This window comes from Mirounga leonina, unplaced genomic scaffold (genome assembly GCF_011800145.1).
Source record: "Mirounga leonina isolate KUSES-001 unplaced genomic scaffold, KU_Mleo_1.0 Mir_128, whole genome shotgun sequence".
In the NCBI taxonomy this organism is placed as follows: domain Eukaryota; kingdom Metazoa; phylum Chordata; class Mammalia; order Carnivora; family Phocidae; genus Mirounga; species Mirounga leonina.
This window is the reverse complement of record NW_023270320.1, coordinates 2674790-2698604: the sequence shown is the minus strand read 5'-3', so window position 1 is coordinate 2698604 and position 23815 is coordinate 2674790.

Genomic DNA, 23815 nt, shown 5'->3' with positions numbered 1-23815 from the left:
ATGGAAGGAGAGGAAGGAGGGGAGAGGGGCCTTAGTTTATTATGTAACTGCCTGATCTAACTCCGACTCTTCCGGTACCCATCTAGCTCAGCGTGGCCCCCAATTCCACTGGTCCAGTCGGGAGGCCAAATAACACTCCCCGCAGAAACCACCTACTTGTCTGGAACCCCAGAAAGGACACATTGCAAAAATAAGCATTCTGTTTGACAAGTACTTCCTGTGTTTCTAACATATCTTTATCTATATGAACCCACTGGATGGTCACAGCAATGCTGAGAAGATGGGGGGACATGGCAAGGACCTGGAGCCCCTTGCTCCTCAAAGTGTGGTCTTTGGGCCAGCAGCATCAGCACCGCCTGGAGCATCTTAAAAATGCAGAATTCTGAGCCCTACCCTAGACCTCCGAGTCAGAATCTGCATTTTAACAAGAGCATCGGTGTGCATTTTAACGTTGAGAAACTGCTCTGGTCTCCGGAGCTCAGGGACTATGGGTTGTTCATCTCAGTATTTCCAAATTGCAGTGCTGGTTAGCAGCTGATACTCAAGAAATGTTAGTTGAATAGATAGATAGATGAATAATTGATTAAATAAATGAGATGCATTGTGATAAAACACAAAAGTGTTAAGCGACTAAAGTCACAAAGATCTGGACCAATTAGAATCCAGATCCTCTTTAGACTCATTCACTTTCTTTCTCTACATTTCAAGGTAAAGAAAGCGGCTGCAAACCCTGATATGAGTCCTCCCCTCTAGAATGCACCAGAGGGGTGGAAATATAACAAAGCCCCCAGCACAGAAGCCATCCATCCTCCTTCGGCCAACATTTCCGATCACTGGGTCATGTTTCAAGAGTATTTTGCACAGTCCAGTTCAATGAAAGAAGCCACGTTGTGTATGGAGGGACCAACAAATTCACTGTGATGTGTTTGTTTTTCAACCATGTTGGAAATCAAATCATTCTGAGTAAAGAAGTCAAGAGGAAGATCTCTGCCTACCCAAGATAACCGACTCTATTTTTATAAAAGTGAACACGACAACGCTTTGGATTATCTGAATCTAGACTTCGCTGTGAGTGCATTCTGCAGCCTGGACACATCTTTCTCCTCCTTTCCCCTGGCATCAGCAAGAACACCGGAATGCATTAACCCAAGAGGGCAGAGCTTCGCTCAGAACCTGTCCTTGCCAAGTGAAAAGTCCTACAGCTTCTGGCTCCCATACCATCCACCTTCTATCACATCCAACTCATCACCTACTATAGGATAGGCCCAGAGACTGCAGTCTCCATGGATTCAGAGCCAGGACATTCTAATCCTAGAGCTTCAAAAGGGCTTTGAGACATTTTCTGATTCTGATTCCCTCTTGAATGCACGTGAAATTCTAATGCCAACAACCCAGGACAAATCCTCCTCCGTGAGAAGTCCATGGATGAAATTTCCTACAGGAATCTCTTTTCTGTCCCTCTAAATTGGAAGCCATTAACCTTTTTCTGAGTCAAAGGACACCTTTGAGGAACTGAGGAAACCTAGGGTCCCTCTTCCTCTCCCAGAGAAAAACACACATAAACACACTTTTTGCTTTCAATTTCAAGGTAACTTCTTGAGAGCTATTCGTAGAATCTCTAGGGTCCAGAAATTCTAGGTTAATAATCCCTGATAGAAATGACAGCTTTAAGCCTTTTGCTCTGGTATTCTAAACATGACTGTGCCTCATCTAATGTTACAACCGCCAAGAGTTGTTTTAAATCTTTTGCCTAAATGTGCCTTAGAAATTAGAGAAGAGAGGCTCTATGCAGAGTGGAAACTACACAGGTTATGATTAGAAGAACCTGGGTTCGTCCCAATTCTTCATTTAATAGCTGTGCCCTTGACAAAGCCACTTCATCTCTCTGAGTTTAATTTTTCATCTGAGAGACAGCAGTGATAATCCTACCTCATGGAGTTCTCAGACAAGGCCTGAAAAGTGATTGCTACGTATTGCGCCTTGTTGCTTAATACATATTATTTCATTGTCCTTCCCTCTTTTTTCCTTTTCCTTAATGAAAATGGACAGACTTCCCAAGAAAGCTTCTTACCCCACAATATTTTGAATCTCCTCTGTGACTCATTTCTTTGTGCTAAGACATTGATGGACTCTGTTAAAAACCTGCCTCGCCAAGAGGGGTAACACCTAAATTATCTGTCAAGAAACATTTGTTTAGCACATCTTCCCATGCGCAAGCCACCAGGAGAGGTAATGGGGGATGTTCCTCAAGTTGTTTGGGGTCGCGCTGGAGAAATGAGCATAATCCCACAGAAAGATAGCTACACACCGGTCATGGATACTGAGTGCTGGGTAAGTCATTCACACAATGAGTATAGATGTTGAGGGGCATCTGAGATTTGGTGATCAAGAGCCTGGGCTCAGATGTCAGGCAGATCTAGCTTTGAATTCTGGTCCTTCTACTTATCACCTATGAAATACAGGGAAAGTTCATCTTAGTCTTTTTGTCTGAAAAAAAAAACAAAGAACAGCCACGATAAAACCTACTTCACAGGGTTCCTCTGGGGATGAAATGACATGTGTGTGTAAAATGCCTAATATAGGCATAGGACACAACTTAAAGAGCATTTAATGAATTAAGGCCATTCTCATTCCTTCTGTAGGGTGCAGCTGATGGAGGCTTCCAGAGGAAAGTGGATAATGGGCATTGAAGAATGGAGAGAATTCAGGATAGGATGGAAGGTAGGGAGTGAGAACAGGAATAGGAGCAGAGGGGGTCCCATCGACCTCTCCCACTGTCATCACTGACACCACCATGTTCAGAGATGGTGCCCTAGGGGAGAAGGACATTGAACAGGGAACCAAGGGAATCAGTTATCCATTCAAAGGGGGCAGACCCGGGTGGTCCCACGTGGGGATCTCTGAGGCCCCAAAATGCACAGATAGAGCCTAGAACCACGGAGCAGGCATGGGCACCCAATGGGAAAGCAAGCTCTCTCGAGCTGGAATGTAGGAAGACAACGAGTTCCAACAGCACCTACAGGAATTTTCCTGGAGCCTGGCCCTCTGACAAGAGTTGAGTTTCTTAGATCCATATTGCTTCAGTGGCTACTTTTTTGACAGTTACAGGCTATGTGCTCAATGAATACTTATTGATTGATTGATCTCTCCCTTGGCTGATGTCGCCAGGGATGATGGCAGTGTTTCAAGCACAGGGTTATGAACTGCCTGCCTCTGTACCTCTAAGAACCTAGAGCATTACAAGTCCAAGCAGGGGCTCAGTGGTGGTGGCCAAAACAACAAGTGACTCTGACCCCAAACAACTAGAAAAATAGATGTGTTCACAGTCCAGATTCTCTAGAAAATTGCCAAGCCTCTGATTGACCTCTGCCTCCAAGGACTTCATCTCATAAACAAGGGAAAATGAGGAGGTACAGTTGGTCAGAGAGAAGGATCTGCAACAAGGACACCTCTCTCCGGACACCTCCCATCAGCAAATAAGACAAAGACAGACAGAACCTGCTCAAACATTTATGACATAAAAGAGGGAGGAGACAACTGGGGCAGGGGAAGGAGGGGGGAAGCCTATATTCTAGATGGACACTTTAACATTCTGCTAAGTCCAAAGCCCAGAGGAGCCAGATCATTAAAATCTTGTCTTCGCGTGCCAAGAATAGCTCAAGATTTATGCTCCACGTTGGATAGTCCTGCCCTGCCTGGATGCTGCCTCCGAGCAAGCAGTGCTCCGTCGCTGGGGTTCACTGGAAAAAGCATCCCAATTTATAAAGGGGCCAGATCAGCCCTAGCTAAGGAAATGGGATAGTCAAGGAGAAGTCCAAGCCAAGTCAAACACCCTTTGTAAAAGGGTGTAGTCAGTACAAAACAATGAACCCCTAAGAATACATTCATGAGACACTCAGATGCTAGGCCATGGGTTGTGGTGGAAATTCTAGCTGTGTGACTTGAGCAGGTGACTTAACCTCTCTGATCCTCAGGTTCCTCATCTGCAAAATGGGAGTAATAAAAGCACCTACCTCAGATGACTGATGTGAGGATTAATAGCAGGAACATTCACAGGATGGTGTTTGGAACTGAACAAGCATTCGAGAGGAATTGTTGCTTTTAAGGTAGGCATCTCTCTCAAATTTGGGGACCCTAAAGTAAGTGGAGGAATCTGCAATTAAGTAAGAACTTTCTCCAGGAGGTGGAGAACCCCTCTCAGGGTTGCTGTGGAGGCCAAATGCGACACTGGAGGGAGTGAAGCAGGCCCTTGCAGCATGTCCTGACGAGCCTACAGCCACATCTAAGGTCAAAGGAACAGATTTCCAAAACCGGGCTGCAAAGCTGCCAGCAAAACTCTGGAAAGCGAGGCAAACATTCTCAAGCAGTTGGTGGGCTGAGAAACTGCTGCTTCCAGAACACCTGTCTGCCATTTTAACAACCTCAGAAGGCTTCATCCCAGAAACCCTGGTTAGGTATCTTCATCCCAGAAACTCCTGGCAGGAGTGAAATACTAGCAAGATCCCCTGAACCACAGCTTGGAGGAAACAACAACAGGAGACAGGGTCCTGAGCACGGCTGAGGAGGAGGGCTGTCTGGGCGACAGGGTCCTGAGCACGGCTGAGGAGGAGGGCTGTCTGGGCGACAGATTCCTGAAAGAGACAGACAGACACGTACCAACCCTTGGTTGGAATCAGTTCCCAAGCAGCACAACAATGATGTACGCTGGATGAAGCTCTCCTTCCAATGCGGCAGTGACTGATGATCACGTGTTACAGGATGCAGAATTTGACGGAGTCGTTCCCGGAATCCTAGAAAGTAGCATCTCCCAAAGTGTATTCTGTGGAAACTAGTACTACTATGTATTCCACTGTTACAGGGTTCCACAGTCAAAGTGTTTGGGAACCCTGCAGAATATAACCCCTATTGTACATTTGCAACGCATCGAGTAAAGGCACCAGGTCCTGCAGTAAAGAAATGCCAGACTTGGGGCGCCTGGGTGGCTCAGCCGTTAAGCGTCTGCCTTCGGCTCAGGTCATGATCCCAGGGTCCTGGGATCGAGCCCTGCATCGGGCTCCTTGCTCAGCAGGGAAGCCTGCTTCTCCCTCTCCCACTCCCCCTGCTTGTGTTCCCTCTCTCGCTGTCTCTCTGTCAAAAAATAAATAAAAATTAAAAAAAAAAAAAAAAGAAATGCCAGACTTGTTTGAGTGTGGAACTGTTTTGTTTTTTGGTAGAACACTGTGGAACACACCTTGGTGACATCACGTCAGGGCTCTACCATAGAAGAAGCCTGGTTGGGAGTCCCCACTCTGCTGCTAGTTCTTACTCAGCGCCTTACTTTTCTTGTCTGCAGGACTCCATGTTCATGGTCTGCCATGGACCAGGACGTTCATGGTCTACCACGAGTCCATCAGAGACAGCCAGGCCTGTGCCCTCCAGACAACCAGCCATGCAGAGGAGATGCTCAAGAATGGGCATCTCGAAGGACAGGAGGGAAAGGAGGGTTCTCAGCCTCTTCCTGGGTTGGAGTACTGCTTTCCTTGATAGATCTTTTTTTTTTTTTAAGATTTTATTTATTTGTCAGAGAGAGAGCACAAGCAGGGGAAGCAGCAGGCAGAGGGAGAAACGGCACCCCGCTGAGGAGGGAGCCTGATGCAGGACTCGATCCCAGGACCGTGGGATGATGACCTGGGCCAAAGGCAGACGCTTAATCAACTGAGTCACCCAGGTGTCCCTCCTTGTTAAATTTTAAAGGAAACTCCTATTTTACTTTATTAGCAAGGCTTCTTAGAAAAATCATTATCACCTCACCAGCTAAAGGTAATTTCAAAACTCTGTACAACTTGGTGACTGTCCTGCCAGGCATTTTTGGTAGGCAAAGATTTATTTTCTGATCAAAATGACATAATACAATATGTACTGCTTGGTAACTTGTTTTATGAATGCATATTAATGCACGCATTTTATCATGCATGTTAATATATAATGGACATGAACATTGTGTGCTTTTGATAACATTTATAGAATCTTAGCTTTGGGTGGGTTAAGGTGCTGGCTGAACTCATTGATAAATATTCTGAGCATCACCCTTGTCAATGAGGTATTATTAATCCACTTTGCAGTTAAAGCAACTGAGGCCCAGAAAGCTGCCTGACAAGTATCATACAAGTTGTAAGAGGTCAACTGGGGCCCAGAGCTGAGGTCTCCCATCTCCTGGCATAGTGAACATTCTCTCTTTCAGGCTGTTCCTATGAGTCCTGGCACTGAAAAAACACTAAAGGTCAGTCATACTTGTTTCTGATGACATAACATTAGGTACAAAGAATGAGTTGGTTTTGTGTTAAGTGCTTCCTTTAAATGTAGGTATCATTTCCTACAGAAGCCAAATGGAATATTACTTCTCCCATCGGACCGCATATGGAACAACCTATCCTAGAGTTTCCTTATTTAAATGCCTGGGACCGCTCTTCAGTGGCCATCTGGGGCCGTGGACGGTCTCCCCAGCAGAGGTGAGTTGCTAGCGCCAGTGCACACAGAGCTATTGGAACCGAGTAGCGCCCGTGGCTCTGGAGGAACCCGACTCAGCCTCCGTGGCTCTCCTCCACCGCAGCTCCTGGTTGCAGGGGAAATCGCCCCACATCGGACCGCAGGATTTACTGGCTGGTAACCACGCTCGGCCTCCGTTGTAAACAACAGCAAACCGCAACTGCTTCCGCCCAAGTTATTGCACCATAAATAACACAAATGGAAGAATTTAAGGAACATTAAGCCCTGCAGAGAGATTAACACAGAGAGGGTGAAGCCGAAGGGGAAAATGATCAGTCCGACCACCTCATCAACATAACTATGGTCAGTCACGGAGCACATGCTTCGAGAAGTGTGTGCAGAGCAATCCAGGACTGGTGACCTGCACACTCCTCTTTCTATCTTCTTCCAGGGCCCCCTGGCTCCTGGGCACAGCCGTGTGCCCAGGAGCCCAATGCTGGGCGTTTCACAAGGTATTTCCTAATGAACATTCTGCACCCCAAGCAGCTCGCCTTCTCCCTGCCGGAAAGGTGCGTCTCCGGTGTGGAGTGTGGGTCAGCTTGATAACAAGATGATAAGAAGAGAATCCTCCCTCAGCCTGTAAGCCCTTTAGGAAGCCTTGCGCCCTCAGGGACCCAGGACATCATCCCCAGAGCTGCCAATCCAACCGCAGCCGTCCCTGAGCTCTCGCCCTGTGACTGGCCGCACTCGTGAGCGGGGCTGTGCTCCTGACATCCTCTGGCCTCCCAGACACTCCCAAGCTCCAGCCCAACGGACACAGGCAGCCTGATGCCTCCAATGTGGCTTCATGAGCACAAACAGCTGAGTTGGCGTGATTTGCAGCAAACTTTCCATTTTAGTCTTGGCAAAAAGACCCAACTCACGAGGCAACTGAACGCCGTGCTTGGGAGGGTTAGCAGATTTCATTCCCCTAGATTAAAACCTTAGAAACTTGGCCAAGAGCCCCATAAGATTTTGCTCTTTTATAGGAACAATATCGCCTATTAGGAAGGAGCCACTCAATGAGTTGCCATAAACCCCACATTTTCAGGGGCTCTGCTGACTCCGCAGGGGCCCCAGGCCTATCTTGTCTGAGCGAGTCTCAGGAGGGAATTGAAGGAATTGTCTAATGGTCCCCCTTGCAGCAACTGTGTTTGCCTGGCCTGCTCTGGGCTGAGCGGGGCCTTCCTCCATCCTGCCTCCCAGCGAGGAGCCCAGCCCATACAAGGCATGCACAAATGCACGTGAGCTCATACGAAGTGAAAGTTTGCACCCCGCTGCGCCTGGTATGTGTTCAACTCTGAGTGGGGCTCACAAATACTTACTGAAGAAATAAATGAATGGCTTCCTCACTTACTGCTCCGGCTATGATCTGCACCTCCACATCTCCCCAAAGCGTGTCTCTGGCCCGGCCCTTCCTCCTCAGGGCCAAATCCAGTACCCACTCGGCTCCCACAGCCCATGACCTCCGGCACCTGAGGCTGGATACGTCTGAAACTGGGAGCCTGTTAGCAACAACTCCTCATTCCTCCCTCCCTCCAGCTCCTGGCGACCACCATTCCACTTTCTATGAATGTAACTACTCTCGGTGCCTCATGGAAGTGGAATCATACAGCATTGGTCCTTTTGTGTCTGGCTTATTTCACGAAGCACAATATCCTCAAGGTTCATCTAGTTGCAGCGAGAGTCAGAATTGCCTTCCTTTTTAAGGCTGAATACAACTCCGTTGTATGGCTAGACCACATTCCGTGCATCCACTCATCCATCCATGAACGCTGGAGTTGCCACCGCATTTTCGCTATGTACATGGGTGGACAGATATCTGCTTGTGTCCCTCCTTTCGATTCTTTTGGGTGTGTACCCAGACGTGGGATTGCTGGGTCATATAGCAATTCTATTTAAGCTTTTGGGGAACCGCCATACTGTTTTCCATCCTAATATCAATGTTACATCCCTCTTACTAATGGATTCCAGCCATGAGGGAGGACAGACCCCAGCCCCAGGAGAAGGAGCTAAGGTGCTAGCCGCTGAAAGCTCATTAAGAGGCCCTAGAAAGAGACCTCTGAGGACAAGGGTCTCTGAGAGAAGGGTGAGTGCTGGCCTAGCCCCATACGTCTGATCATGCTCCTCTGCCTTCTTGTCTTAGGACGGGCCTCTTCCTGCTGAAGGAGGCAGCATCTGGGAGGCGGCCGTCAAGTACCGCAGAGGGAGAAGACATTCTCTCATAAATAAGCCACTCGAGGGCTAAGTGGAAGATGTTCGTGCCTGTTTCTCACAGTCTCTAGTGGACATCATACCATCAACAAAAAATCTCTTGAAATGCTAAAAGCCAGGCCTCAAGAACAAAGCTTCTGGAAAGGGGGTTCCAGCCATGGCAACACCCCGTTCCCAGTGTGCTCCATGCCAGACACAGCGAACGCCTCGAAGCCCCCAGACAGGCCCTGTCCTCTCTCCAGGCCTTTGCATGCGCTGTTCCCCCTGCCTGGAACACCCTACCCCCCCACCCCCGCAGCCACCCATCAGTCTCTTACTTCTGCTGGAGGATTGCACACAAGCATTGCCTCCTCAGGGGAGCCCTCCTGGCCTGCAGGTTAGGTTATGGCCTCCTCTATGGCCCAAGCAGCTCGGCACATCTCCATCATGATGCTGCTCGGTCTTCTTTCTCATCACCCCACTCATCTGCGTAGGCCTTTGTTGAAATGCCAGTGATTCTCATCCGGGATCCCCAACTCCTAGCCCGGGAATGGGCGCATGGCTGAAGCTCTGAGATACTTTTGGACGAGTGATGATATTTCTAAAGCAGGTTTTAATGACCACAGCAGTGGCAGGAGTACTAAGAGAGGACTCCTTAACCTGACACTGGGGCCGGCTAGTCTTCCGTGGGATGCTGGCCTGCACGTTGGAGGGGGCTTGGCGGCACCCCGGCCCCTACCCCCGGATGCCGGACGCAGGCTTCCTGCCAGGTGCAGCAACCTAAATGTTTCTCGACTTGGCCAAACAGCCCGTGGTGGGCAGGCGGGGAGAACCCCGCTCAGAACCACCACACCGAGACGCCATACAAGAATTTTGGCAGGGTTTGTCCTCTTGGGGCCTTGTGCAAGGCCTGAATGCGGATTCCACACAATGTATGAAATCTCATCAGAAACATTCACAGCATTTATTATCATCTCATGGATGATTGATAACTTTATACACCTTGTGAATAATTAAGAAATGTACCTGGGAACCTCTTCTAACAGATCATCTGGTAGGAATCTTCAATCTTCAATCTTCAATGATCTTCAGTCATTTGCCATAAGATATTGACCCCAGTTTGACTCATTATTTACAAACTTCACTAAAGCCTGAGGGGAGGAAATGCAGCATCAAAACGGTTCTGTTGGGGCGCCTGGGTGGCTCAGTCGGTTAGGCGTCTGCTTTCGGCTCAGGTCATGATCCCAGGGTCCTGGGATCGAGCCCCACATTGGGCTCCCTGCTCAGCAGGAAGCCTGCTTCTCCCTCTCCCACTCCCCCTGCTTGTGTTCCCTCTCTCGCTGTCTCTCTCTGTCAAATAAATAAATAAAATCTTTAAGAAAAAAAAAAACTGTTCAAAATAATGTTTAAAGAGCTTAGAAAGAAGACTGTTGTTCTGGAACTTTGCCAAGCAGAGAATCATCAGGGATCTTGCTTAAAATGCAGCTGTGAGGACCCCACCCCCCAGAGATCTTAATTCCGTCATCCCGAGGCAGGCCCTGGATGCCACACTGTCCACACGGGGCCCCGCGCACTAACAGAGCCCGCTGAGGAGTGCTGCCCTACGAGGAAAAGCAGCCAAGAACTTGTGGAGGCTGCACCCACAGAGGCCTGGGGGTGCTTTCTAACACCCAGAGGCTGTGTGGGCCCCAGTCAGCTCACGCAAGATTTTGATTTGGTGACACCACACATCGTAAAAGCTGATATTCAGTCAAAATGGTAATGAGGAGTTACATGTATTTTCCATATTGCTACAAGTCCAAATGTTCAATAATTTTGCAATAATGTTGGTCTCTTCGGGCAGTAGCTCCCAAATTTCAGTGTATAGAAAACTCACCTAAGAAGAGAGGTTCAAAAAAATTTCTTGGGATGCCTGGGTGGCTCAGTGGGTTAAGCGTCCGCCTTCAGCTCAGGTCATGATCTCAGGGTCCTGGGCTCCCTGCTTAGTGGCGAGTCTGCTTCTCCCTCTGCCCCTCCCCCCTGCTTCCCCTACTCGTGCGCTCTCTCGTTCTCTCTCTCTCTCAAATAAAAACAAAACCTTAAAAAAAAAGTTCCTTGAAGTCCACCCCAAGAGAATCCGACTCAGTTGGCTGAGGAGGGCAAGACTCTGTATTAATGGAGCTCTCTAGACCACAATGGTACAGTTGTCCAAAAGCAAGGAACAGAAGCACAGCCACATGAGAGGGTCATCTCTTCATGCCCTGCATTAAAGGAGGGGGCTGAGAGATCCAGCCAGACAAGGGGAGTCACCCCAACCCTTTGAGGCCTGGTTCCCAAATGCCCCTGAGGTGACCTGCAGGAGGAGGAGGAAGAAGAAGGCCGCTGCTAACCAAGCTGAGATTAGGATGGGCATACTCTTTATGAGAATCTGCCCTCAGTCCCTTCTGAAAATGAGGTAGAATCACCTTCTCCACCACTGACTCACCTTTATTCATTCAAATCCCATGTACTCAGTTCCAATCGCGTGCCATGCCCTGTGCTAGGCCCCAGGGACAGAGTGTCACTCCCATCCTAAAGAGTTCCCTGTGCCTTTGCTGGTGTTCTCCAGGGATTCTCGACCCCATGATATCAGTGGCCCCTCTCGAACCCCTAGTTCCAAGGGCCATAGAAAGAGCTGCATGAGAAATTTTAGGTCTTCAGCAAGGCTGCCAGGGGCCAGAGAAGCATGTGGCCTTGAGCAAGAGCGCTGCTGGGAGGCCCATTTCTTGGGATGATGAACAGACACAAGTTCTAGAGAAAGACAATGAAATGAGTTCTGAGCCCATCCAGAGCTGAGCTGGCAGAGGCAGGGCAGGTGTGGGCTGGCCACACACAACAACTGGATCCCTAGGCTTCAGCAGCAGTGGCCCAAGCTCACACCCACAGAGCTTTTGGTCGTGTGGGTGATCCTCCGACCTGAGCACCCGAGTTCTGCATCTCAGTGTGCGCATGGAAAGGGCACAGCTGGGGGTAGTGGGTCGGTGCCTCCACTTAGTAAAAGCACCTTCAGAATCAAGGACAAGCTGCTTCCCCAGCCCTCCTAGCTCTTGTGTGATCATGTGGTTTATCTGTCCCTTCCCATCCCATTCTCTCACTGTCCTGCAAACTCGTGCTCCATCTAGTCACTGTCCTCAAGAAGTGGGCCTCTCTGCAGCTTCCATGTCCATCTTCTTCCTCCCAGACCACACACCCAACAAAGTCAGCCTCTCCCACCAGGCGGGGCACCGGTCTAAGAGGCCCCCTGTGGTCATCATTCTCTCTCCAGGAACTTCAGTCCAGACCCCTACTTGTCCACTCAGACCAATATGGACCTTTACATAACTCTTATATTGTTCTCTGGTTCATTTATGAGTCTGGATTGTCTCTCCTCGGCGAAATTAGAAGCCAGTAAGAGACAAGGCTATGGATATGCTTTCCTGACATCCCCATGGAATCTAGTAGGGTTGGGTCCACAGTAGGTACTTCAGCAAATCCGTATTGATTTGACTTGCTCATCTTCCCCTCTTTCCAACCAATCATGGGTACAAGCAGTCACTGCTGAGGTAGCACACGATGGGAAGGGGAAAGAGTGGGAACTTTATGTGGACTGACTGGGGTCCTAACTCCAGCTGTACCACTAGCTGAGCAGTGCAATCTCTGACCAATTTCCTGACTTCTCAGAGCCTTGATTTTCTTGTCATTAAATAAGGATGGAAATTCAATAACAAAATACAAAGAGCCCAATTCAAAAATAAGCAAAGGACGTGAATAGACATTTCTCCAAAGAAGATACAGGAATATGGCCAATAAGCACATGAAAAGATGCTCAACACCACTAATTATTAGGGAAATGCAAATTGAAAGTACAATGAGAAACTACCTCACACCCATTCAGATGGCTTCTATCAAAAAAAGTAGAAAACAGCAAGTGTTGGCCAGGATGTGGAAAAACTGGAACCCTTGGGCACTGCTGGTGGGAATGGCACACCCACTGTGGAAAACAATATGGCGGTTCCTCAAAAATTTAAAAATAGAAATGCCATATGATCCAGCAACTCCTGCGTACATAAAGGAATTGAAAGCAAGGACTTGAACAGATGTTTGTATTCCATTACATAGCAGCATTATGCACAATAGCCAAAATGTGGAGGCAACCCATGCATCCTCAGCAGAAGAATGAATAAACAAGATGTGGTGTAGACATACAATGGATTATTACTCAGCCTTGAAAAGGAAGGAAAGTGTGACACATACTACAACATGGATGCACCTTGAGGACATTCTACTAGGTAGAATAAGGCAGACACACAGAAGACAAGTTTACTGTAGGATTCCACTTCTAAGAGGTAACTGGAGTAGTCAAGTCCATAGACACAGACAGTAAAATGGTGTTTGTTGGGGGCTGGAGGAAGGAGAATGGGGCATTATTGTTTAATGGGTGCAGAGTTCAGTTTTACAAGATGAAAAGAGTTCTGTGGTGGTGATGGGTGCACAACGAGAATGTACTTAAACTGTACACTTAAAAATGGGTAAGACAGTAATTTTGATGTTATGCATTTTTTCCCACAACAAAAGTAAGGGGGAAAATGAGAATGGTCATATCCAGCATAGATGGTCCTATAAAAATTAAATGAGATGTGAGACTATCTGGCACACACTGGATGTTTCCTTCCCCCTTCCTTCCCTTCCCTTCCTCTGCTCCAGGAAATATATGGACTCACACCTAACTGTCCCCAGAGAGTCATGGAGGGGGATGGGAAAGCACACTGGCCTGGGCTTCAGGCAGCTGGTGTTCTGCCACAGGGGCTCCCCCTTTCAGAGAGGGTTTCCTCCTTGGTGAATGAGAAGAGGCCCCTAACAGCTAAGAGTCCTGAGATTCCAGAGCCCAGAGCCCCTCCCCAAGGACAGTCAGTCGAGGGTTTCCAGGTGGCACTGTCCCCAGCTTGTGACCCTCCAGGCACACAAGTTCGGCCCATGCCTACCCGTGGGTTATGGGCTGAATTGTTTCCCCCCACTAAAAAAGAGACATTGAAGTCCTAACCTCCAGTACGGTAGAATGTGACCTTATTTAGAAACGGGATCTTTACAAAGATAATGAAGTTAAAATGAGGTCATTAGGGTGGGCTCGAATCTAATATGACTGGTGTCCTTATACAAAGGGGAATTATAGACACAGAGATGCACATGGGGAAACACCACGTGAACATGCAGGCAGAGATCGGGGTGAGGCATCTAGAAAGCAAGGAACACGAAAGATGGTGAGCAAGCCACAAGAAGCCAGCAAAGAGGCCTGGAACACAGTGTCCCTCAGAGTCCTCCTGACGAACCAACCCTGCTGACACCTTGATCTCAGACTCTCAGCCTCCAGAACTGCAAGACAATCGGTCTCTGTTGTCTAAGCACCCCCGTGAACAGCAGAACTATGTTCAGTCTGCACCAGCAAGCTTGTACACCATGCAGCAGAGAGCCCTGATAGGAATGTGTGTTCGAAATCTGTGAAGTTCCACGGAGCCACGTCAGTGGCCACGAAGCCGGGGGGTGGAGGTTGTGCTGGCCCTGCATCCACGGATCTGGGAAAGCCTAGTGCACGCGGCCCTTGGAAGCCCTTTCCGACGACCCTAGCTTGGGAGAAGAGGCCCCCGTGCTCCAGACGACAGGACCTCAGCAGCCCATGCTGGGTTTATTATTTATAAGCTGCTGTCATCACTTTGGTCTAACTCACTCGAAAGAGTTTTTAATATTTCAGAAACAGACAAGCCTAGCACTGCCCAAGCTGATTCGCAGTCTTAGTCATATAAACCCTGCCTCCAAAATGAGGCTGCAAGATGACTTCATGCTAAATGTCTCCATGGGCATGCAGAGGGAAGGAACTGACCCCCCCAGGGCTTTAGTGCCCCCCAAGTGGAGCCCCGACAGGCAGTCAAGAGCGGCGTGGCCTCCTTGAGCCCAAGCCCGGCCCCTCCCGGCCCGGCCCAGCCTGCCCACCCCTGCTCCACGCCAAGCACTGGACCAAGGCCTCCGGGCACGTTATCCCACCAGCCCCTCCAATGTTGCTCTTCCCCCACTTCAGATAAAAAAAACAGGGTCTGAAGAAGTCCAGCAACGTGCCAGAAGCCACACAGGGAGTGCGCCAAAGCCAGGATTCTAATCTAGCTCAAATTCTGCACAAACGAATTCCATTTCCCCACTAACTAAGCCCTATTTCTGGAAGTCATTCCAGGTAAAGGTGACAGTGAGAGCCGAGCTCCAGGGTCACAGACCTGAGGGCCATGGGGGGCACATCCTGCTGCGGATGTGTGATTGGTGCACCTGGGGTGTGTGCCAAGCAGGGTGGGGGGCACTCGCTTCATGATCCTCAACATGGATTACTAGGGAGTTTAAGGTTTAAAAAAAAAAAAAGGTGAAATACATGCAGAAAATCTCTCAGAGACAGGAGTTCTGCCCAGGTCTTTCTCTGCAACATCTTTAAGAGACTAGCTGGGCTCTCCCTTCCCACATGGCTCCCACCACCCTGACCTGAGGAACACTGAGACCCCAATTCTCAGGGCACGCCCTCCCCTGGATCCACCCCCAGCAGCAGGGACCCTCACGGCCCGCCCACGTCGCTGGTGGCAAAGGCAGAGATTTGGTGGCAGAACCACGGGTAACATGGTGTATGGAAACACAGTATTAAAGTCTCAAGCCTCTTCTCCTGAAGAGAGATCTCTCGAGGGAGCACGTTTCCACTGGGCAGAAGTCTGAAGCCATCAACATGAAAGAGCTTTGCTTTCTGCAACCGTTCCTTCTACCCGAGGACTTCCCTACTCTGTTGTAGTTCATTTCCTTGGGGGCGGGGGAAAATCACTATTCTATTTTAAAGAGTTGATTGATTTTGTCTATAAAGAAATAAATGACTAAATTTTCCTCCCCGCTGCCTCGAAGTTTTACTTAATCCCATCATCTCTGGCCATGTCTTGAGCGCCTCCTTGTAAGAAGGGTTTTTGAAGTCCTATTTGATCTGCCACAGCCTGGTAATGCCACCCTCTCTCTGGGATAGCTTCTCTCTCCAGGGCTCATTTTCCCATTTCTAAAATGAGGATGAGAATATCAAGTCCAGAAGTTACACGCCGAGCACTTTCCGTGAACCAGGCACGTTACATTCACGATCTCACTTCATCCCCATAGTGATTCGACAAGACAGGCATTATTAGTCTCATCCCCATTTTGCAGATAAGAAAATGAGGCTTAGAGAGGTTAACTGGCCCGTGGTTACAAGTGGTAGAGCCTGGGTTTGTATCCAAGCTAGCCTTATTCCAAAACCCAGGCTGGAACCACGATGCCCCCAGAGGGGATTAGATTAAATAAGATGGCTCAGAGCTTTGTTGCCTGGTTCACTGAGGGTTCGGGGGTGGGGGGGGTGGGGGTGGGGGTGGGAGGGGCTCCTACCAGCTCAAGCAGCTCTAGGAGCCTCGTGCCTTGCCCTGTGCAAGCTGAGCCATGCTGGACCTTGAGGCCCTGGACACTAAAGCCACCTCCTCTTTTTTTTTTTTATTCTTATGTTAATCCCCATACATTACATCATTAGTTTTAGATGTAGTGTTCCATGATTCATTGTTTGTGCATAACACCCAGTGCTCCATGCAGAATGTGCCCTCCTCAATACCCACCACCAGGCTAACCCATCCTCCTACCCCCCTCCCCTCTAGAACCCTCAGTTTGTTTTTCAGAGTCCATCGTCTCTCATGGTTCATCTCCCCCTCTGATTTCCCCCCCTTCATTCTTCCCCTCCTGCTACCTTCTTCTTTTTTTTTTCTTAACATATATTGCATTATTTGTTTCAGAGGTACAGATCTGAGATTCAACAGTCTTGCACAATTCACAGCGCTCACCATAGCACATACCCTCCCCAGTGTCTATCACCCAGCCACCCCATCCCTCCCACCACACCCCCCACTCCAGCAACCCTCAGTTTGTTTCCTGTGATTAAGAATTCCTCATATCGGGCGCCTGGGTGGCTCAGTTGGTTAAGCGACTGCCTTCGGCTCAGGTCATGATCCTGGAGTCCCTGGATCGAGTCCCGCATCAGGCTTCCTGCTCGGCGGGGAGTCTGCTTCGTCCTCTGACCCTATCCCCTCTCAGGTGTTCTCTCTCTCTCATTGTCTCTCTCTCAAATAAATAAATAAAATCTTTAAAAAAAAAAAAAAGAATTCCTCATATCAGTGAGGTCATATGATACATGTCTTTCTCTGTTTGACTTATTTCGCTCAACATAATACCCTCCAGTTCCATCCACGTCGTTGCAAATGGCAAGATCTCATTCCTTTTGATGGCTGCATAATATTCCATTGTATATATATACCACATCTTCTTTATCCATTCATCTGTCGATGGACATCTTGGCTCTTTCCACAGTTTGGCTATTGTGGACATTGCTGCTATAAACATCGGGGTGCACGTACCCCTTCGGATCCCTACTTTTGTATCTTTGGGGTAAATACCCAGTAGTGCAATTGCTGGGCCATAGGGTAGCTCTGTTTTCAACTTTTTGAGGAACCCCCATACTGTTTGCCAGAGTGAAGCCACCTCCTCTTGAAGCACCTCATGTCCCTCTGGGGGAAAGAGGCCACCAGCACAGAAGTGACCTGCCTCTGCCTCATATGCTGAGCCAACAGGTGGCGGGAAGAGCATGGCCAGAGACCTTGGCTGGACATGTTACTCCAGGAGCCAAGTGGATCCAGCCAAGTTTAACATCAACACCCTCCCCCTACGCGCGCAAGTGTGTGGGCATGCACACACACACACACACACAGAGGCGTGTACATACTAAGAGACCCTTTGACACAAAGCGAAACAGCTCAGGTTGGGGGCATCTCCTGGGGAAGTGGTAGGGCAGCTGCACAGTGGGGAGGACGCGTCCTGGGACCTGCACCCGGAATTGCCCGGGGGACCCCCCCGTGAAACCGCTGCTCTTGCAGAGACTGAGCATCTCGCGCTGCTTTCAGAGAAAGGCCCGCGGGCACGATCCAGGGCCAGACACTTGGAAGGCTGCTCTTTCAGGTCTTGTTTTTGCTCACAGCCATCATCATTTGTTTCTCCTAAGTGAAATTGCATTCCAAGGGTTGCACTGGGCCCAGGAGAAGGCCAATGAGCTAGGGTAAGCATTGTCTGGCAAAGGAAGCATTTCCCAAAGTTCAGCAGCCCCGGGTAGCGGCCTCCGGGGGGCCTGTGGCTGGAGCAGGCTGAGCGCGTCTCTCCCAGACTGTCCCGGAGAGGGGCTATGCGGTGCGGCCGGGCCCCGTTTGCCTCTCCCTCTATCTCCAGGCGGGCCCCCAAGGCGGGGACAACAAATGCCGCTATCGGCCCCTCACTGGCCTATAACTGAGAAGGCCCTGGAACACCTCTGTCTCAGCCGCCCCACTCTTCAAAAAAAACTGAGAATTTCGCTTTCTGGCTCTGGCCTCAGCTCACTCTGTTTTCCCTTCGAGGTCCCGACTTCCTGTCTTTAACTGTCCCATTTCTCCAGTGTGACAGAGCCTCCACGGGGCACTTTAACCACGACGTCTAACTATGAGATGAGAGGCTTTGTCCCAGCTCCAAGACGTGCAGGACAGGCTGGTGGGAGTCCATGGCGGTCCGGAGAGGGGGCGTCTTTCATCCCTGCGGCGGGCCCTTGGGACAATCTACTTCAGTCTATTATGGAGCCTAGGATGGCAGATGGGAGGACAAGGAACTGGGCTAGAAGGGACGGGGGGATGACCAGGTTCCTCTCTTCCTGCTCCCTCTCTCACCTGACCTTACGCCAAGCCATCCACTCCCGTTTCTGCAGACCATGGCTGCCCAGAAGCTGGGGTCTTGCAGCCCCCTGGCACAGTGTCAGCCGTGCCAGGCTCCCAGTGTCAGGTCCCAGCTCAGAGGCCTCCACTTACCTGCGGGGGTGGGGGGAGAGGGGGGTTGATGCCCAGCAAGGTCCCCATGGATGCAGACAGGGATCCTCTGCCCCAGGCGCCTGGAAGTCCTTGCAAGAGCCCGCTGGTCTCTCCACACCATGCCTTAGATGCACAGCCTCGATGCTGACACCGGAGAACCAACAGGGTGAGAAGAGAAAAGCTACGAGGGAGTTGACCAGGTGGAGCCTCGACTGGACCCCAGACACATCCAACTCCAAAATCCCAGCTCTTCCCAAGGGGCCGCTCCGCATCCACAGTCAGACACAGTGGCACTCACAGCAGCAGACACTTCCTACGTCTTGCTCCCTTGGCCAGGCCAGGTCTCCAATAACAGCCAAGCACATATAGTCCACTGCCCTCACTGCCGAAGCACGGGGTAGCACGGTCTTGGGCCGGAAAGCGCACACCTTCCAGGCCAGGACGGATTCCCACACATCACGAGCTCGGGGGCGCCCTTTCTCTCAGAGGTATAGCAACATCCTTCTTTGTTCTTCTTTCTGTGCTTTTAGATGATGTGGTGTACAAGCCTCAGCGGCTGGGAGGCAGCCGGGCAAGAGAAGGGAGGCCCAAGCACACCTCCCGGGCCTTCTTTTCTCAAAGCTCCCCATTGGGGGAGGCGCGCTGGGATTGCACCCACACACACAAACGCACACTCGCTGGGCACTGAGCCTCACGCCTTTGGGGGTCCTTCCCGCCCTGGCAGGAGCCTCCCTCGCCTTTGGCCACAGCAGAAGTGATCTTCCCGGCCCGCCGCTGAGCGACCTGCCTGCCCCAGCCTGGCCCTTGGGCCTCGGAGCATCTGTCGCCCCCCCGGGGAAGATTCTGGATTCTGATCTCACCTGCAAGCAGTAGGTTTGGTGCTGCCTGGCTGGCAAGCCTGCGCCAGGGCCCCCTATGGGGCTGCCCAAAGCCCTCCAAAGCAGGGACGTGGCCCCCACCCGCCCACCTCCTTTCTCCCCTCCCCCACAGCTGTCCTCATCACATGGCATTTCTGCCTGAAATGCCACCTGCCGTGCTCATGGCCCCGACCCCACCCAGGAAAGGGGCTGACCTTGAGCCTGCATGTGGGGAGGGGGTACATTTAACGTTTCCTTTCAATTTCGCTGCCTCACAGAGATGTCGAGGAGGGAATTGATGACCTATTTTACAGGTAAGAAAACCGAGGCTCAGATGTGCGCCAAGGCCTAACACCAAAACCTCTGCACTTTCCTTTACACCATGAAAAGGCTTGACTTCCAACCTCAACACTGAAGAATGCAAAAAGGACACCTCTAAAATTCCCTTACCAGATCCTCGTTGGATTGATTGATTTTATGAAGAAATGAAGGCAGCATTTCTGGTGGGTAGTGGTAATCCCTCACATTTCTGTACCATTTTTAACCTTTCCCAGCAGTCATGCATAGGCTATCTCATGTTTACAGGGAATGATCCATGGGGGTTCAGACAGGTTTCATGGATTTTTTTTCCTTTTCAATAGAGGCCATTCGATCAATGTAAAACTAAATGTGATTTAATGGAAAGACTCATGTTTAAAATTTTGCAAATCAAAACCATTTCTGCGTCCAATTTTTTAGACAAACCAAGCTGTTGTATGGAACGTTCACGCTGTCACGGAAGGACCCCAGGAACGGAGTCAGCGGGCCTGGGACTGCTGTAGACACGCACACCCTCTCCTGCTCAGTGAGCTCCAGGCTGGGGCCCGAAGCAGGGTCACGGAGAGGCAGGAGAGCTGGGTCCTGGTGGCTCGTCTCGGCTGCAGAGCCAGCAAAAGCCCTCCTTGCTAAACTGGGAGACTTTGGGCAAGTCACTGAATTGCTCTAGGGTCTCAATCTCGCCATCTATCAGATGAGGCTACTGTGCCTAACTTATAAGAATGTGGTGATGATTCATCATGTTGTTCAGTATATACTCACTAAGCACTTACTGTGTGCCACGGATTCTTCTAGCTGCTGGAAATAGAGTAGTGAATGAGACAGACAAGGTCCCTGTTCTCACAGAATTTATTTTTTAATGCGGACACGGGGAGACAGATAGTAAACCAGAAATAGGATAATTCCAGCTGATGAAGACAAACAGAATGAGGTCACAGAGTGGGTGGGTGGGCAGCTGAGCGTGGGGTTGTGTGGGCGAAGAGTGAGCTGGGACAGATGAAAAGGAGCCAGCTAGCTCTGGCGAGAACAGTGAAGACAGAGAAAACTTGAAACGCAAGGGCCCCCAGTGGGACAAGTTAGGTGTGTCTGAGGAAGAGAACACAGGTGAGCGCAGGGGCCACAGCCACGGGAGGGAGAGGGCAGAGCCCGGCGAGACTCGCATCCGGCCCTGCAGCCAGCCGGCAGTCAGCGTCCACGGATACCATCACTCCTGGTAGACACGGTCCACGGAAAGCACATAAACTGGCATTCTGGAAGGTGAGTGTCCAACAGCAGTACCAGACCCCCACGCCCCTCAAACCCATCATGAGACCTATAAAATCATCCCGAATGCCACCTGCAGCCATGACAAAAACTAATAGAGAATTTAGTCTACACCAGGCCTGGGGAGTAGGAGTGGCTCTGAATTCTTAATCCTGCTGGGGAGACGGTACCCAAAGACTGGGTGGTGCTCCAGCCACAGACAGGGGATGGGCCCTTCTCACATCTTTAGCCTCACCTCTGATGTGAGAACCGTCCCCTGCATGCACCTGCACACAATCCTGCCCCACAGCCCGGAGGCAAAGATGAAAGGAAGAGGAGTTGAAAGCTGACCTGCTGGCCTTCTCAACAGAGGCCATGTGGAAGCTCACCTTCAGACAGGTTTGGGGGCAGTTATTTATAAAAAGAAGCACCTCCAGATATCCCAGCTGCTATGGCCAAGATCAACTCACACTCAAGGTTAATTAGATAGAAAAATCCAAGTGCTAGCCCACGAAAACAATCTTATGGCCAGGCCTGGCTACATAATTTGCATAGCCCAGTGCAAAATGAAAATGTAGTGTTAAAAAACGATGGACAATTTTTTAAAAGATTTTACTTATTCACTTATTTATTTATTTGGAAAGCGCGAGCAGGGAGAGGGGCAGAGGGAGAGGGAGAGAGAATCTTAAGCAGACTCCCTGCTGAGCGTGGAGCCCGACATGGGGCTCGATCCCACGACCCTGAGATCATGACCTGAGCCAAAACCGAGAGTCAGATACTTAATCGACTGAGCCACCCAGGCGCCCCAATAAAATGACGAACAACTTCAAAAAGTCACAGCAGAGCACTAAAACAAGCATAAGTCCCTTCTAGGAGCTGGTCCATGAGCCACTGCCCTGGTTGTCCACACAGGAAGAAGCCAGCCTCAGTGGCAGGGGGCGGGGGCGGAGGGGGAGTTTTTAAGCTCTAGCACTAGTAGAAAGGAATCCGCCCAGAAATCAGACCTGTGTGACCTGCTGTGACCTGGGGAGTGGAACCTTACCCCCACCCCCCCAGCCTTGACTTCCTTGTCCAGAACAATGGGGATCACGGGATCACGTCCTCTGGGCTACTGTCCTGCTGGGTCTGTTGTGAGGCCAGCGAGCTCAGGAAGGTGGAGGTGCTGGGAATGGGGAGGCCCCGCACCACTCGAAGGATCCTGAGTGTTACCAAGACAGGCAGAGTACTTGGATTTCTGAAGAACAGTGACATTCCCCAACCATTAAGTCAAATTAACATAATTCAAACAAAACACCTAATTTTAGCTCTGTGTAACAATTCCTCCTCACCAGAACAGACACCGCTGCCTCCCACTGCAGGAGCTCAGTGCCCGCGAGAGAGGCAGGAAGGAAACCAAACCACTCCGACAACAGGCCTCTCACCGCGGCAGGCACCAGATTGTTCCTAGCTTCACAGCCAAGAGACGTGCTCCTGGCTGGCTTCTGCTGCATCCAGCAGCTGAGCATCCTGCTGGCCCAGCTCCCCGGCGCTTCGCTCGGCAACTGAGCAGGGCTCAGCACTCAGAGCAGCCCCTCTGGACCAGAGACACCGTGACAGCCCGGCCCAAGTGGGAAGCAGGCGCCCCGAGGCTCTCCCAGGGCACCGGGTCCCACAGCCTCAGCTGTCCTGCCTGTGAAATCAGAGCAGTGTCGCCTGATTGGCCTCCTTCTCTCAAAGAGTTGTTTAAGACATTAAGGATCATTATTCCGTGGGTCTGTGTTGAATAAACATCACCAGATTCGTTCAATCAACCCACAGGTTCTGGGGAGGCAGAGATGACCAGCTACAGCCCTGTGCACCATCTAACGAGGAAAACAAGCATTTAACCCCGGGAATGGCAAGCGGTACAAGGTCAGAACCAGCCCCCACAAGTGAAGAATGATTTTCACATTTTTAAGTGGTGCTGGCGGGGCGGGTGGGGGGGAGAAAAAGAATAACATTTTGTAACACATGAAAATAAATGCCATTCAAGTTTCAGTGTCCATAAATAAGGTTGTATTGGAACACAGCCATGCTCATTCATTTGCGGCGGCCTTCATGCCACAGGGGCTGAGGTGAATGCCTGCAGCAGAGACTAAAAAGTATGGGCTCTCTGGCCTTTTACAGCAAAAGTTCGCCTTACCTCTGATGTTAACAAAACACTTAGTGCCCTGACACTGAGATTAGCAGTGCTCATGGAACACAGAAGAGGTTACTTCTGCTTAATAAAGTCAGGGAAGCCTTCCTGGAAGGGGTGATATTTTTTTCTGGATTTGAAAGATGAAGAGGAGTTCATTTTGCAGCCCAGGGGAGAGGAGTTTCAGACTTAGGTGGACAGCACTGACGGTATGAACAAGGCCTGGGGGGCATGGCAGCCTGTAGGAAGTGACCAGCACATCATTTACAGAAGATGAAGAGAAGCAGAAAAAGGAGGGAAGAATATAAGGCTGAAAGAAGACTTAGGCCAAGTGTGAAGAGTGCAGTGTACCCGCAAAGGTGCTTTTCCTGTGCCCCCTTGCCCCAAGAAAGAGGCACAGTGAAATACTAGGTATCTAAGATAGATGGATGGATGGATGGATGGATAGATAGACAGAAAGGCAGGCAGACTCAGTAACTCAAGGGGCAACAAGACCTTGCATCCAAATAGTACTCAGAAGCGTCCGGCTCGGGCCCTGCTCAGCCAGGAGCTTTGGGGAGGTCACTGCCTGCATCCAGGCCTCAGGTCCCATCTGTAGAATGAGCAGGTTGTATTTGATGAATGTGCCTCGAAGGCCAGGGATGCAC